The 14447-nt window shown below is 41.0% G+C and overlaps 1 protein-coding gene across 2 annotated transcripts in view; it reads right to left on the bottom strand.

The window, feature by feature from the left end:
- CDK6 (cyclin dependent kinase 6) overlaps positions 1-14447 on the bottom strand; it is a 258001-nt gene that overhangs the window by 61224 nt on the left and 182330 nt on the right. The window lies entirely within an intron of this gene.

A 14447-nucleotide genomic window follows, 5' to 3' on the forward strand; every position in this document is an offset into this window, starting at 1 on the left:
ACAGAAAAGATAATATTCACTTTTTATACTTCTGTACCACTTGGCATTTCTGCAACCATACTATTTTACCTTGTGGTTAAAGATTTTTTCCCTTTTTTTTTTTTAAATTTTTTAGCGCTTGTTTTTGAGAGAGAGAGACGGAGCTTGGGTGGGGGGAGGGGCAGAGAGAGAGGGAGACACAGAATCTGAAGCAGCTCTGAAGACACGGGGCTTGAACCCACTGACTGTAAGCTCATAACCTGAGCCGAAGTTGGACGCTTAACCGACTGAGCCACCCAGGTGCCCCTAAAAATTTTTATTTTCTTTTAAATAAAGCTAGCTGGCATCTACATCTCCTAATTTGTTCCTGCACTCAGCAATTCTTGTTTCTGAAAGTGGTATGTAGAGAGATCACAGAGACGGCGAGGCTCCAGGTGCAAGCAATTTTAAAAGAGGACATAGTGGGGAAGATCTGCTGGTGCTGACGAACCACGTGCAGGTTGGCATCCAAGTGCCACCAAGTCAGGGACAAAGGCCAAGCACCTGCATCAACGTCACTTCTCTTAGTTTTACATATGAGGACCCCAACTTTTACAGCCCAAACTAGAAAAGACACAGGAGACAGAAGAAAAAGGAATCTCACTGAGATTCAATGAGTTTAGGAGAGAAGGGCACTGACTCACTTTTTCTCCTCTTGCCAATAAATGACAGCCTGTTTTTTTCTTTACTTTTCCTTCTATTTGATGGTGTAGATCTGTGCTGTCTAGTATAGTCCAGGTGGCTACTGAGCACTTGACGTGTGGCTCGTCTGAAATGTGAGTGTAAAATACACACTGGAGTCTGAAGACTTATGAGAAAGAATGTAAAATACTCATTCATATTCTTAAATATTCATTACACTGAAATAATATTTTGGATACATTGATTTAAAATAAAATACACTAATAAAACTAATTTTACCTGTTTCTTTCCCCCCCTCTTAACGAGGCTCCTAAAAATTTTGACTTACGCCATGGCTCACGTTGTATTTCTATCGGACAGAGCTGCTTTAGACCTTTTTGGATGGGATATCTATATATTCAAATATTTAGGAAAAGGAAGAGCAGGGTGGAGAGGGAGGAACGAATGCATGCACACACACACTAACCGTTATAATGCTACTCTCTATTATTTGATGTCTCTCTAATATTCAGTGTTGCTTGTTACAATTCAGTGTACCTGTTATAGGTCTTCAGCTGTGAGTTCAAGTTCTGCCAATGACCAGATGTGGATCCTGGGGCTGGTCACTTGGGGAGATTAAACTGCAGAATACATGTCAAGTGCTCAGGACCACATGCAAGGGTATGTAATAAACTCTGTCAGCAAATGTTAGCTATTCCAGACATGGTCAAGGGTTCCAGAAATGACCAAGTCATGCTTTTACCCAGAAGCAAAGAATATCAGAGTTAGAATGAATCTTGGCCATTATCCACTGCTGTGTTTTAAAACTCTTGTCAATCTCAGGAGCCCAATATATAAAAAAGATGAAGTGAGGCTGCTCTGAATAAAACGGAGTGTGGGAGCAAGAAAGGACAGTAGTTCCTGAGCTAGGCAGAGGAGTTTGGATACCATGGCTATTGCGTCTTTTCGTGGCCTCTCCATTTTATTTTATTTTTATTTTTATTTATTTATTTATTTTTTTTTATGAAATTTATTGACAAATTAGTTTCCATACAACACCCAGTGCTCATCCCAAAAGGTGCCCTCCTCAATACCCATCACCCACCCTCTCCTCCCTCCCACCCCCCATCAACCCTCAGTTTGTTCTCAGTTTTTAAGAGTCTCTTATGCTTTGGCTCTCTCCCACTCTAACCTGTTTTTTCTTTTCCTTCCCCTCCCCCATGGGTTCCTGTTAATTTCTCAGGGTCCACATAAGAGTGAAACCATATGGTATCTGTCTTTCTCTGTATGGCTTATTTCACTTAGCATCACACTCTCCAGTTCCATCCACGTTGCTACAACAGTGGCCTCTCCATTTTACAGATAAAGACACTGAACTCCAGGCTGATGGCTTGCCTTTAGTCACAGAGCTGGCAGGGCAGGGCCAAAACAGGGCTAAGTATCTGGTTCCTAAGAAAGAATACGGCTCTGCATCACATCATTACTGTAGCTGTGGTGGACGACGTACGTGTGCAGGAAGAAAGTGGCTGAGAAAAGTGCCAAGAGACAGGTGCACACAGGGTGCTGAGGAGTCATGGAGGTGGGGGGAGTGAGGCAGGTCTCCTTCTGAAGAGGTAGCCTCTAGGTTTAGCTCTGGAAAATGAAAGGGGGCAGGTGAGCACCCAGGTCAAGAGAATCACATGGGTTCTAAGGAGGAAAATCATGATGTGTATTTTAGGGTCAAAAGGTAGGTTGCTTTCACTAACCTGTAAGTTACATCTTGGACAGGAATATGTGCTGAGGCCAGAATAAAGTTGGGGGCTTCTTTAGAAGGTCTTGAGAGCCAAAGATCCTACACCAGTTTTAACAGGTTTTTGTAAAGGGGTGACAATGGAAAGACCGATTTATCCTGAATCCATGAACAGGCAGGAGACAGGAAAGCAGGTTGGCAAGTTAGTGCTTTAGGCCGACTGTCAAGGCCTGAACTGAGGTGACAGAAGTCATGATACAAAGAGCCAAGATCTGATTGACCCTGTGGAGACGGGAACCACAGGGCTTGGAAATATGAGAAGGATGAGGAGGATCCCAAAGTGACTTTGAGGACCCAGCTGGGTAATTGTGAAGATGTTGGTTCCATTAACAGGAAAAGTGATGGCAAGAGGAATTGCTGGTGTGGGGGTCTGGTGAAGGCAAGGTGTCTGTGAGATGGTTGGCAGACAGACAGTCCATCAGGGAACAGGAACGTAGCTCTGGAGCCCATCTGCATCTTATCTAGACAGAAAGTCTTTGGGAACATCTAGGTTTGGAAGAGAAAGATGAAGAAGAGCCGGTAAAGGAGACAAAGGCAGAGGTACCCTGTAGTGTGCTCTTCACCAACAGCAAGGACAGGGAGGGTTAATGGGACAAGTGGTCATGGGATTCAGATGCTGAAGACACCAAGCAAGATGAGGATGGAGAGATGGTTCGTATCAACTCAGAAGGCAGCGGATGCATCGCTAGGAGGATTGTGCAGTCAGAGAAGCCTGGCTTCAGAGCATCTCCTCAGCATTTATTAGTTGTGGGATTGCTGTACTACTTTATCTTCTCAGGCCTCAGTTTTCTTACCTGTAAAGTGGGGGACAACAGTATCTGGTGAAGTTACTCTGAGATGTAAGAAATCATATATTTTAAGGCCCTTGGTATAGTGTTTAGCTCATAGCAAGTTCCTAATAAACATTATCTGTTATTTTTATCACTGGAAGGATTTAGGGAATGGCAAATGGTAAAGAGGTGGAGGCTGCAATGTAGAGACTCTGTTCTTTTTAGAAGTTTGGCCATGAAAGGAAGGAGAAAGACTGAGGGCACAGAAAGGGGCAGTGAGGTCTTTTCTAAGATGGAGCCATGAGAGCTAGTAGACAGGGAGACTCTGGAGCAGAAAATCAGAAGGGATGATGGATGGTGGGGAGAGTCCAGAAGCAGGGTAGGATCAAGAACATAAGTTGAAGGGCTTGTCTTATAAGGAAGAAGAATGCAACCTTCTTGCAAACGGGAGAGAAGAAGGAGAGAGGGCGAGGATAAGGAGAGATTTTTTGGGTTGAAAGAAGGGGCACAGAGGAGCTCACTTTGGATAGCCTCACTCATCTCAATGAAGTGGAGACATGGCTGAATGTTGGGTTGGGACTATGGGAACGGACTGGGTTTAAAGACTAGAGGGGTTCGGAGGGTAAGAAATTGTGCATGGGACCAGGTCTGAGACTATGGATCCAGAGGACAGGAGATGTGGCCACCAAAAGCTCGGATGGCAAGTGTTGGAAAGCTTGTGTGCTCTAGTTGCCCTTGATTCTGTCTGTAAGCCGGGCTTTATTTTAAATGGATGAGGTGTCACATCACTTGGATGATGACGCCTAAGGTGCAGTGCCCATGAGGAGTGAGCAAAGGACACAAGTACATCAGAAGGTCCTGAATGCTTAAGTACAGGCTGGGGGACAGGGAGACAGGGTAAGCTGAGTGATGTGAGCGAAGTCAGTCAGGACCCTCAATCTGCTGTTTCCTTCTACATTCAAAGCACTTCCATTGGAAACAGTTCTTACCTCAGCGTAGCTCTGAAAAAGCTACTATGCTTCAAAAAAGCTTTATGCTTAAAAAAAACCAAAACAAAATCACTGGTCCTGTATGTGACAGGTGATGTAATTAAGATGGGGGAGAGGGAGGAGGAGAGGATGGCAAAAAGGTGATGAGAGAATAATGGCAGAATATTGCCCTCAGGAGCAGATGCCCAAGAACATTCCAGTTCTATTCTGAGGGAAGAGAGCATGGACAGAAAATGCCCTGGAGAAGGAGACTGTGAGGAAAGTTCAGCGAAGTGGGGCAACCTGTGGCTCAGAACAGGGATTCCAAGGGACAGAGTAGAAAGGATGAGCAGAAGTTGCGAGAGCCAGAGAAGGGGGAAGCAGCTGCTTAGAACAGGGATGAGACCAGGGACACCTGGGTGGCTCAGTCGGTTAAGTATCCGACTCGATCTCAGCTCAGGTCATGGTCTCGCGGTTCATGAGTTCAAGCCCCATATGGGGCTCTGCAATGACATTGTGGAGCCTGCTTGGGATTCTCTCTCTTTCCCTCTCTCTCTGCCCCTCCTGCTCGCTCTCTCTCTCTCTCTCTCTCTCTCTCTCTCAAAATAAATAAATAAGCTTAAAAAATAAAAAAGAACAGGGATGAGACCATGGGGAGAAGTCACAGAGCAGTAATTGTCAGTAAAAGGGAAGCAATGACTCGGGCAGTTGGAGGGAAGGGCAGGATGACAGAATGGCAGAAGAATACTATAAAGATAAAATCTAGTTTGCAGAGAAGACCACAGAACAGGCAGACCCAGGGTGCCAGACTCAAGTGGCTGTGGGTTGGGATGCCCAAGTGCCGCAGAGCTGTCCCGACAGGGAAAGGCCACGGCTTAAGGCAGCATCTCGATATACATCGTGAAAACAAATGCATTTTTCAAATTCATGTTAAAGTAAAACACATATTAAGAATAAGAGAAATCAACACTGATTACATTAATGGTGCTCCTTTGTTATTAGAACTACCTTTTATGCATTATTCAACCAAGATCAGTTCTTTTCCTAAGTACCATTGTGGGTATTTCCTTACTCAAGAAAAGGCTTGTTTAAAGTTCTTCCCACTTGGTTGGTTGGTTCTTTAAAGAAAAATAAATACATAAATAAAAGGGCCTAGGAAAGGACCCAAGAAGAGATAAGAAATCTCAAGGTCCAGCTAAGTGCCCTGGTTTCCACACACGTGTTCTGACCTAACCTGAGGTAATGGGTTTCCACTTACAGGTTAGAGCTTGCCTTCTGGTGCCTTGTTATTCAGGTCAGCCCTTAATTAAGGACCACATTTTACTGATGTCACTAAGGAGAGAGCATTCAAATATGGGGAACCACCAACACAGTAACCAATGGGAAAACTGGCAAGGCACTCAGTGACATTTTAAAGACATCTGTTCACAGACCACTCAGCCACAAAAGACAGTTTCACTGTCTGTTTCTCAGCTACTGGGTATTTAATTCATAGAAATCAATGACGACAAGCCTAGAGAGGCCACCATACATGGGATAATATAACCATGAAGCCTTGTTTGTTTCCTTCCAACAGTGACTGTATTTATTATATTCTTCCTAATAGCATTTGGCATTTCTTAGCTAGGCATCAGTAGAGTTGGCAACTGAGAACTTCTAAGAATTACTATCTGCTTACCACAATCTCCATATTCAAAGAACTAGTTTTAGAATTAGTTTTTTTTTTTCAAACGTGCATTTTCTTTTTATGACTTTGCTATAACCTGGAAAACCCCATAACCTTGAAACCACAGACAATAGTTCTGATCAGGATCACAAGATAACCTGGATAGTTAGCAATTGTGAATTTAATTTGCTATGAAGTTAAACATCAATCTATCTCATCCATCCATCCTATCCCATCTCGTCCCATCCTTCAGCCTGGCTAGCTGACCAAATTCCTAACACTGTTTTTTAGTATTAGAAGGTAACTCAATGTGGAGTACAGATGGACTACCCATAGACAAAAAGCTAAAGGAGGATAAAAAAAACTTCAACTCTCAGCCATTTTGTAAAATGCTGCTGTAAGTCATTGGGGCAATTATTAAACCCAGATGATATTGATAGATAGTATTAAAACTCTCTGGCAACTCATTTTTTTTTTTATGAGAGAGAGAGAGCATGCGTGTACAAGTGGGGATGGGCAAAGGGAGAGAATCTTAAGTGGGCTCCATGCATGCTCAGCGTGGAGCCCGACACAGGGCTCGTTCTCAAGACCATGAGATCATGACCTGAGCCGAAAATCAAGTTGGTAACTTAAACGATTAAGCTACACAGGCGTCCCTCTCTGGCAACTCTTAATAATATCACAGAGAATTGGCCAACTTTTCTAAGACAGGAGAGACTGGAAATCAAAGGTATTAAATGCATGGTTTGCTTCTTGACCTTCTAAAATGTCATTGCTGCTACACTGTAATAATGCATAAAACATTCCAGATAAAAATATAACCTAACAGGTGAAACAACAGCAAGGGCAGAAACATGACAGAGTGAAAAAACAATCAAACGTTATACAGTCAGGCAGACTTGGGTTCAAATTTGGCTCTGCCATTTAAGAGCTGTGTGCCCATGGACAATTATTTACTCTCCTTGCAGGAGACTTTGGCCTGTCATCTGGAAACTGGATAATAGTCCTCAGAATGTGGGTTTAGTGAGATAATGTGTGTGAAGGGCCTGGCCCTGTGTCTGTCACATGACAGACAAATGTCACCTCCCTTTGTTTCTTATTTTTCTCCTTAGGTTTTATGGAGAATGGTGAGCCTTCCTAATACATAAATGACTATTCCTCAATAATTTTATTTATTTATTTATTTAAAAAAATTTTTTTTAACGTTTTATTTATTTTTGAGACAGGGAGAGACAGAGCATGAACAGGGGAGGGTCAGAGATAGGGAGACACAGAATCTGAAACAGGCTCCAGGTTCCGAGCTGTCAGCACAGAGCCCGACGCGGGGCTCGAACTCACGGACCGCGAGATCATGACCTGAGCCGGAGTCGGCCGCTTAACCGACTGAGCCACCCAGGCACCCCACAATAATTTTATTTAAACAACTAGGATGTGACCTCTAAATTAGGTTAATCCTGACTTCTGGCCTTCCACTAAGAAATCTCTTTCCCTCTCTGGAAACACTCTTCTCATTATACCTATTCACAGAACCCTATGCTTCTTCATAGCATTTACCTGGCTCTGGCTAATTAACTAATCATGCACGCAATGCCTCTCTTCCCCACTAGAATTTAATTTATCTCTCTAGAAAAGGGTCTTGCATATAGTAGCCACACAGTAAGTTACTTGTAGATTAAATGAAATGCTTGTTAAAAGGTTTCCAACATGTGACATAGACCACTGGTGACATGTGAGAGAGATGATTTTAGGGGTTGAACATGGACTATGTTTCTCAATAATTTTAATGGTTATATATCTATTTGAGTGTGTACTAGGCACATAAATGGTTCTTCAAATCTGTGATTTTATATATTTTTACTCAGGATGAGGCTAACAAAAGTAAATTGTCTAGAAAATATAAAAAAGAACCAACTAGGGGTGCCTGGGTGGCTCAGTTGGTTGAGTGTTTGACTCTTGATTTTGGCTCAGGACACAATCCCAGGGTCATGGGATTGAGCCCCACATTGGGCTCCATGCTGAGTATGGAGCCTGCTTGAAATTCTCCCTCTCTCTCTCTCTCTCTCTCTCTGTCTCTCTCTCTCCCGCCCCCTCCCCTCTGGCCCTCTCCCCTGCATGTGCGCTCTCTCTCTCTCTCAAAATAAAATTAAAAATTAAAAAAAAAAGAGAACCAATCAGAGCTGAAGAATACAATAACTAAAATGAAAAATACACTAGAGGGAATCAACAGCAGGTTAGAGGTTCCCAGAAGAATGGATCAGTGATCTGGAAGACAATATAAGTAGAAATCACCCAACTGAAATAGGAAAAAGGAAAAAAGAATGAAGAAAAAATTGAGGATAATTTAAGAGACCTCTGGGACACTAATATTTGATATTTCGTGGATCCTAGAAGGAGAAGAGAGACAGAAAAGTACAGAAAACCTATTTGAAAAAAAAATGGCTAAAAACTTCCCTAACCTGGTGAAAGAAAAGACATCCAAGTCCAGGAATCACATGGAATCCCAAATAAGATAAACTCAAAGAGATCCACACCAAGACACATTATAATTAAAGTGTCAACAGTTGAAGATAGAGACTCTTAAAAGCAGCAAGAGAGAAACCACTAGTTACAAACATGGGAACCCCCATAAGGCTATCATCTGATTTTTCAGCAGAAACTTTACAGGCCAGAAGGGACTGGTAGGATATATTCAAAGCATTGAAAGGGAAAAATTTATAGCCAGGAATACTCTACCTATCATGGTAATTATTCAGAATAGGAGAGATAGAGAGTTTTGCAGACAAGCAAAAGCTAAAGGAGTTTATCAGCACCAAACTAACCTTACAAGAAATCTTCAAGAGATTTCTTTAAATGGAAAAGAGGGGTGACTGGGTGGCTCAGTAGGTCGAGCATCCTACTCTTGATTTCATCTCAGGTCAGGATCCCAGGGTTGTGGGATTCAGCCCTGCAGTGGACGGCTCTGCACTGAGTGTGGAGCCTGCTTAAGATTTTCTCTTTCCCTCTGCCTCTCGCCCCTGCTTGCACACTCTCTACAAAATAAAAAAAAGGGGGTGGTGCACCTGGGTGGCTCAGTTGGTTAAGTGGCTAACTCTTGATTTCGGCAGAGGTTATGATCTCACAGTTTGTGAGATCAAGCCCCACCTCAGGCTTTGTGTTGACTATGCACAGCCCAGATGGGATTCTCTCTCTTTCTCTGCCCCTCCCATTTGCATGAGCACATCTGCATGCACTCCCTCTCTCAAAAATAAACTTAAAAAAATTTTTTTCTTAAATGGAGAAGAAAATGCCATGACTAGAAAGGAGAAAATTATGAAAGAAAAAAAAAATCTCACCGGTAAAGGTAAATTTATAGTAAAGGTAGTAGATTATCTACCACATAGCTAGTATGACGGTTAAAAGGAAAAAATAGTAGAATCATCTAGACCTATGATAATCAGTCAAGGAATACACAAAATAGTATATAATATAGTGTCAAAAACATAAAACATGGATGGAAGGGAGTAAAAATGTAGTGGTTTTAGCATGTGTGTGAAAATAGGAAACAATCCACCTAAAATAGACTGCTATATGTATATATAGAATATTATATATGAACCTCATGGTAACCACAAACCAAATACCTCTGACAGACATGCAAAAATAAAGAGAAAGAAATACAAAACATAACACTGAGGAGAGTCACCAAGTCACAAGGGAAGAGAAAAAAATTAGAAGGAACAGAGAACTATAAAAAGAACCTGAAAACAATCAATAAAACGGCAATAAGTACATATCCATCAATAAATACTCTAAAAGTAAATGGACTAAATGCTCCAATAGAAAGGCAGAGTGGCTGAATGGATTAAAAAAAAAAAAAAAACAAGACCTATCTATATGTCGACTATAAGAGACTCATTTCAGATCTAAAGACACACAGACTGAAAATGAAGGGATGTAAAAAGATATTCCAGGCAAATTGGAATGAAAAGAAAGCTAAAGTAGCAATATTCGTATCAGAAAAAAACAGGCTTTAAAACAAAGACTGTAACAAGAGACAAAGAAAAACATTATATAATCATAAAGGGATCAGTCCAATAAGAAGATATAACACATATATGTACACACCCAACATGGGGCACCTAAACATATAAAGCAAATATTAGCAAATATAAAGGGAGAAACTGACAGTTACACAGTAATAGCAGGGGACTACTTTAACACTTCACTTTACACCAATGGATAGATCATTTAGACAGAAAATCAATAAGGAAACATTAGCCTAAATGACATCTTACAGCAGATGAACTGAACAGATATTTACAGAACATAACATCCAAAAGCAACAGAATTTACATTCTTTTCAAGTGTACATGAACATTATCCAGGATAGATCACATGTTAAGACATAAAACAAGTCTTAATAAATGTAAGGATTAAAATCATATATGGTGTCTTTCAAAGCACAATGGTATGAAACTAAAAATCAGTTACAAGAAGAAAACTAGAAAAACCACAAACATATGGAGACTAAACAACATGTTACTAAACAACTTAGGTTGTTTAGGGTCAATGAAAAAATCAAAGAGGAAATCAAATGAAATGTAAAGACAACAGTCCAAAATCTATGAGACACAGCAAAAGCAGTTCCAAGACCGAATTTTACAGTGATACAGGTCTACCTCAAGAAACAGGAAAAATCTCAAATAAGCAATTTAACTTTACACCTAAAGGAATAGAAGAACAAACCTAAAGTTAGCAGAAGAAAGATAATAATAAAGAGAGGAGAAATGAATGCAATATAGGCAAATCTTGGAGATACCATGGCTTTAGTTCCGGACCACCATAATAAAATATTAGTAAAGTGATCCAAATGAATTTTTTGGTTTCCCAGTGCATAAAAAAGTTATGTTTAACATTACCCTCTTGTCTATTAAGAATGCAATAGCATTATGTCTAAAAACACAATGAATATACATGAATTAGAAATACTTTATTGCTAATAAATGTTAATCATCATCTGAGTTTTCAGTGAGTCCTAATCACAGATCATCATAACAAATATGATAATAATTAAAATGCTTGAAATATTACAAGAATTACCAAAATGTAACACAGAGACATGAAGTAAGCAAATGCTGTTGGAAAAATGGTGCTGACAGACTTGTTTGGGGCAGGACACAAACCTTAATTTGTTAAAAAAAAAAAAAGAAAAGAAAAGCATCTGCAAAGCACAATAAAATGAGGTATGCCTGGAGTTAATAATACATAACAACTTCGTATGGTGACAGAAAGGATCTAGATTTAATGTGGCGATTGATTTGTAATGTATACGAATGTTGAATCACTATGTTGTACACCTGAAACTAACATAATATTGTATGTCAATTATACTCCAATTTAAAAAAAAGGTAAATTGTTTAGGTTAAAAAATTAAGTAAGTATAGTTGTTCCGAGGATATGGCAAAAATCATGAAAGTGTTAAAAAAGATGACAAAATTTGGGAAATACTGCCATAATAACAAGTAGGAACCCAGAGTGGACACATGCCAGGATTCTCTGATTTAGAGTTAGCCTAAGGTAATGAGGGAGTCTACTTTCAGAATCTATGGCTTGTAAATTCTCAGCTGGACACTGCAATAGGTGTGTCAAGATGGACTCAGGAATCAAGACAGAATCAGGACCAGCTGGGGACTGGACCACAGAACTCATCTGACATAAGTAAGAAGCAGGCACAATCAGATTATCTTGGTATTATCATAGGAAATACCAAACAAGAACAGAGTAGGAACAAAGGTCAGATCCTACGGCCATATTCAAGGTCAAAGCCAAAGCAGGAACTACTTAGGAGACAGGGCACCCACCCTGTGAATGGTGTATACTAAGCCTGGATTCATTCTCCTTCGTCCACATGGGCCTGGATTCTGATATTGCTTCCTCCTTCAGGCAGTTAAGTCTCAATTTACTACCTCTATGCAAGGCTCCAAGAGACAGAGTACTTTCTTTTGTGCACATCTAAAAAGCCAACGGGTCTCTACTCATCATCTCACTTTCCTAGTAAACTGAAGCAGACTGTTGCTGCCATCATGAAAGCAGCGTTTCCCTAAGCCTCCAACATTGAGTCCCCCTTCCCAGACTCCATGCTGGGGTGAAGAGACGGGTATCCCTGTCATGTTGGATTGGAAGAGAGAATGAGTTTTTCCGTAGAAAAAAATGTTATAAATGGAAAATAGGTTTTGATGAATTAGTAGAAATAATGTTTCATATATATCCCAGGTTATATAGGATTCTGCAAGCTAGACTGGGAACCAATTAGCAATTATGTCACCACTTCAGTGGGAAAATGCTTTAATGCTATAAAATGAAAATTCAGGTTACAACCGTTGCATAGGTAGCAACTAGCTTAGAAATACAGCAAATTCCTTACTAGTGAATGCTTAACACTACATATCTTAAATTTTATCTTTCTTTTAACATCTTTCAGAAAAATAATGGTTTTATCATCAATAGTGGCTGGTATTCAAGTCTTGTACTATTGAAAAAAAAACCGATCAGGGGTGCCTAGCCGGCTCAGTTGGTTAAGTGTCCAACTCGTTTTTTGTTTTTGTTTTTGTTTTGTTTTTAAATCTTTATTCACTTTTGAGAGAGAGACAGAGTGTGAGCGGGGGAGGGGCAGAGAGAGAGGGAGACACAGGCTGCAGGCTCTGAGCTGTCAGCACAGACCCCGGCACAGGGCTCGACTCAAGAACGGAGAAATCATGACCTGAGCCAAAGTCGGACCCTTAACCACCTGAGCCACCCAGGTGCCCCTAAGCATCCAACTCTTGATCTCAGGTCCGGTCTTGATCTCAGGGTTGTGAGTTCAAGTCCAATACTGGGCTCCACACTGGGCACGAAGCCTACTTAAAAGCAAACAGTCCCCCCAAAACAAAAACCCTGCATGAAGCCTATTTAAAAACAAATAGTCCCTCCAAAACAAAACCCCCAAAACTGATCACTCTCCCCCTTATTACAAAAGCAGGATCAATCTTTATATCTGAGGACAATTCCGGACATATCAATGTAATTTTAACGGACATTTCTCTAATCAGCTCTTAGGTGAACGAAGTTATTTATGGGATGAACTAGAATGCCTGCTTGTCTCCCACCTTGCCATACTGACAGTAAATTATTTCCTGTTCTGACCATAATGCTTTAACCCAATGTTTTCTATACTTGTCTGATGAAAAGAATTACATGAGGTACTTTTAAAAACAAGAATGCCTGGCCCCAGCCTAGTAATGAATCAGAATCTCTAAGAGAGAGGTCTGGGAATTGCACATCTACATTGCTCATCCCTGGTGATCTTGTCATCCAACCCCGTGGTTCTTACCCTGGAGGGTGAATTAGACTCGCCAGGAGGGCTGGTGAAAACACAAGTTGCTGAGCCCCAGCCCAAGAGCCTCTGATCCAGTGGGCTGGGGTAGGGATGGGGGGAGCTGGGAATTTGCATTTCTACCAAGGTCCTTAGTGATGCTGATGCCATAGGTCCAAGGACTACACTTCCAAACCACTTATTTAGCTTGTTTGGTAAACATTGCAGCTGAATTCAATATTACTTATTTTCTTCCTTCCTTGGTAGAAAAACAACATTAGATTAAAACTCACAAGACTTCATTTGGAATAATACCCTTGCTACTTTTTAGCTGCTTGATGTTAGACAAATAAATTTATCACTGCATCTCAATTATCTTTAATTAATTAGTTTATTTATTTATTTAGAGAGCATGTGCTCAGGAGAGGGCCAGAGAGAGAGAATCCCAAGCAGGCTTTGGGCTGTCAGGGCAGGCTCTGGGCTGTCAGGGTAAAGCCCAAGGTGGGGCTCGATCTCACGAACCAAGAGATCATGACCTGAGCCAAAATCAAGAGTCAGCCGCTTAACGCACTGAGCCACCCAGGTGCCTCTCAGTTATCTTTGATAAGGAAGCATAAAAAGGTAACAGAAGGGAAGAAGTTTGGTCCTGTACTTGGCATACAGTAGGCCTGCATCAAACATCTATGTACTTTGATTTTTTTGGCATGATCCCTTCCTGTGAGCAATATACAAAAATGCTGAACTCTAAAAATAGGTCCCCAAATTTATTACATGCACTAAAACTTCATTTGGTTAAAACAGAAGAAGAGTCAAGCACTTCTCTTCCTTGTGAGCTACCATGTAGCCAACACTCTGAACATAACATGCGCAACGGGAATATACTCAGCTTCCCAACTCAGGTTTCCCAGGGACATAGGGAAATGAAAATAGAAAACAAGGAGTCATTAGATTATGATTAGGTTCTCTGCTTAATCTTGATTTGCTGAATTTTGTGCCTGGGAATGGATTATTTTCCCGGCAAATCTTTGTTGTATTGTTTGGCTACTTGTTGTGACCTGAAAATCAAATGAATCATAGACTCTCAGGATCAGAGGGCTCTGGAGGTCATCTAGCCCATCCACCCACTCCACGAATGCCACTGCAAACACTTCCAATGTGTGGTGGTCCAGTTTCTTCTTGAATACCCAGTGACGATACACCACTTTCAGTGACCCCAATCGTCTCTTCAGAGGACTGCCTAACATTAGATTTTCCCACTTCTGTGCAAAAGTCTTTATTTCTGTAA

The sequence above is a fragment of the Felis catus genome, chromosome A2 (assembly GCF_018350175.1).
Source record: "Felis catus isolate Fca126 chromosome A2, F.catus_Fca126_mat1.0, whole genome shotgun sequence".
Classification (NCBI taxonomy): domain Eukaryota; kingdom Metazoa; phylum Chordata; class Mammalia; order Carnivora; family Felidae; genus Felis; species Felis catus.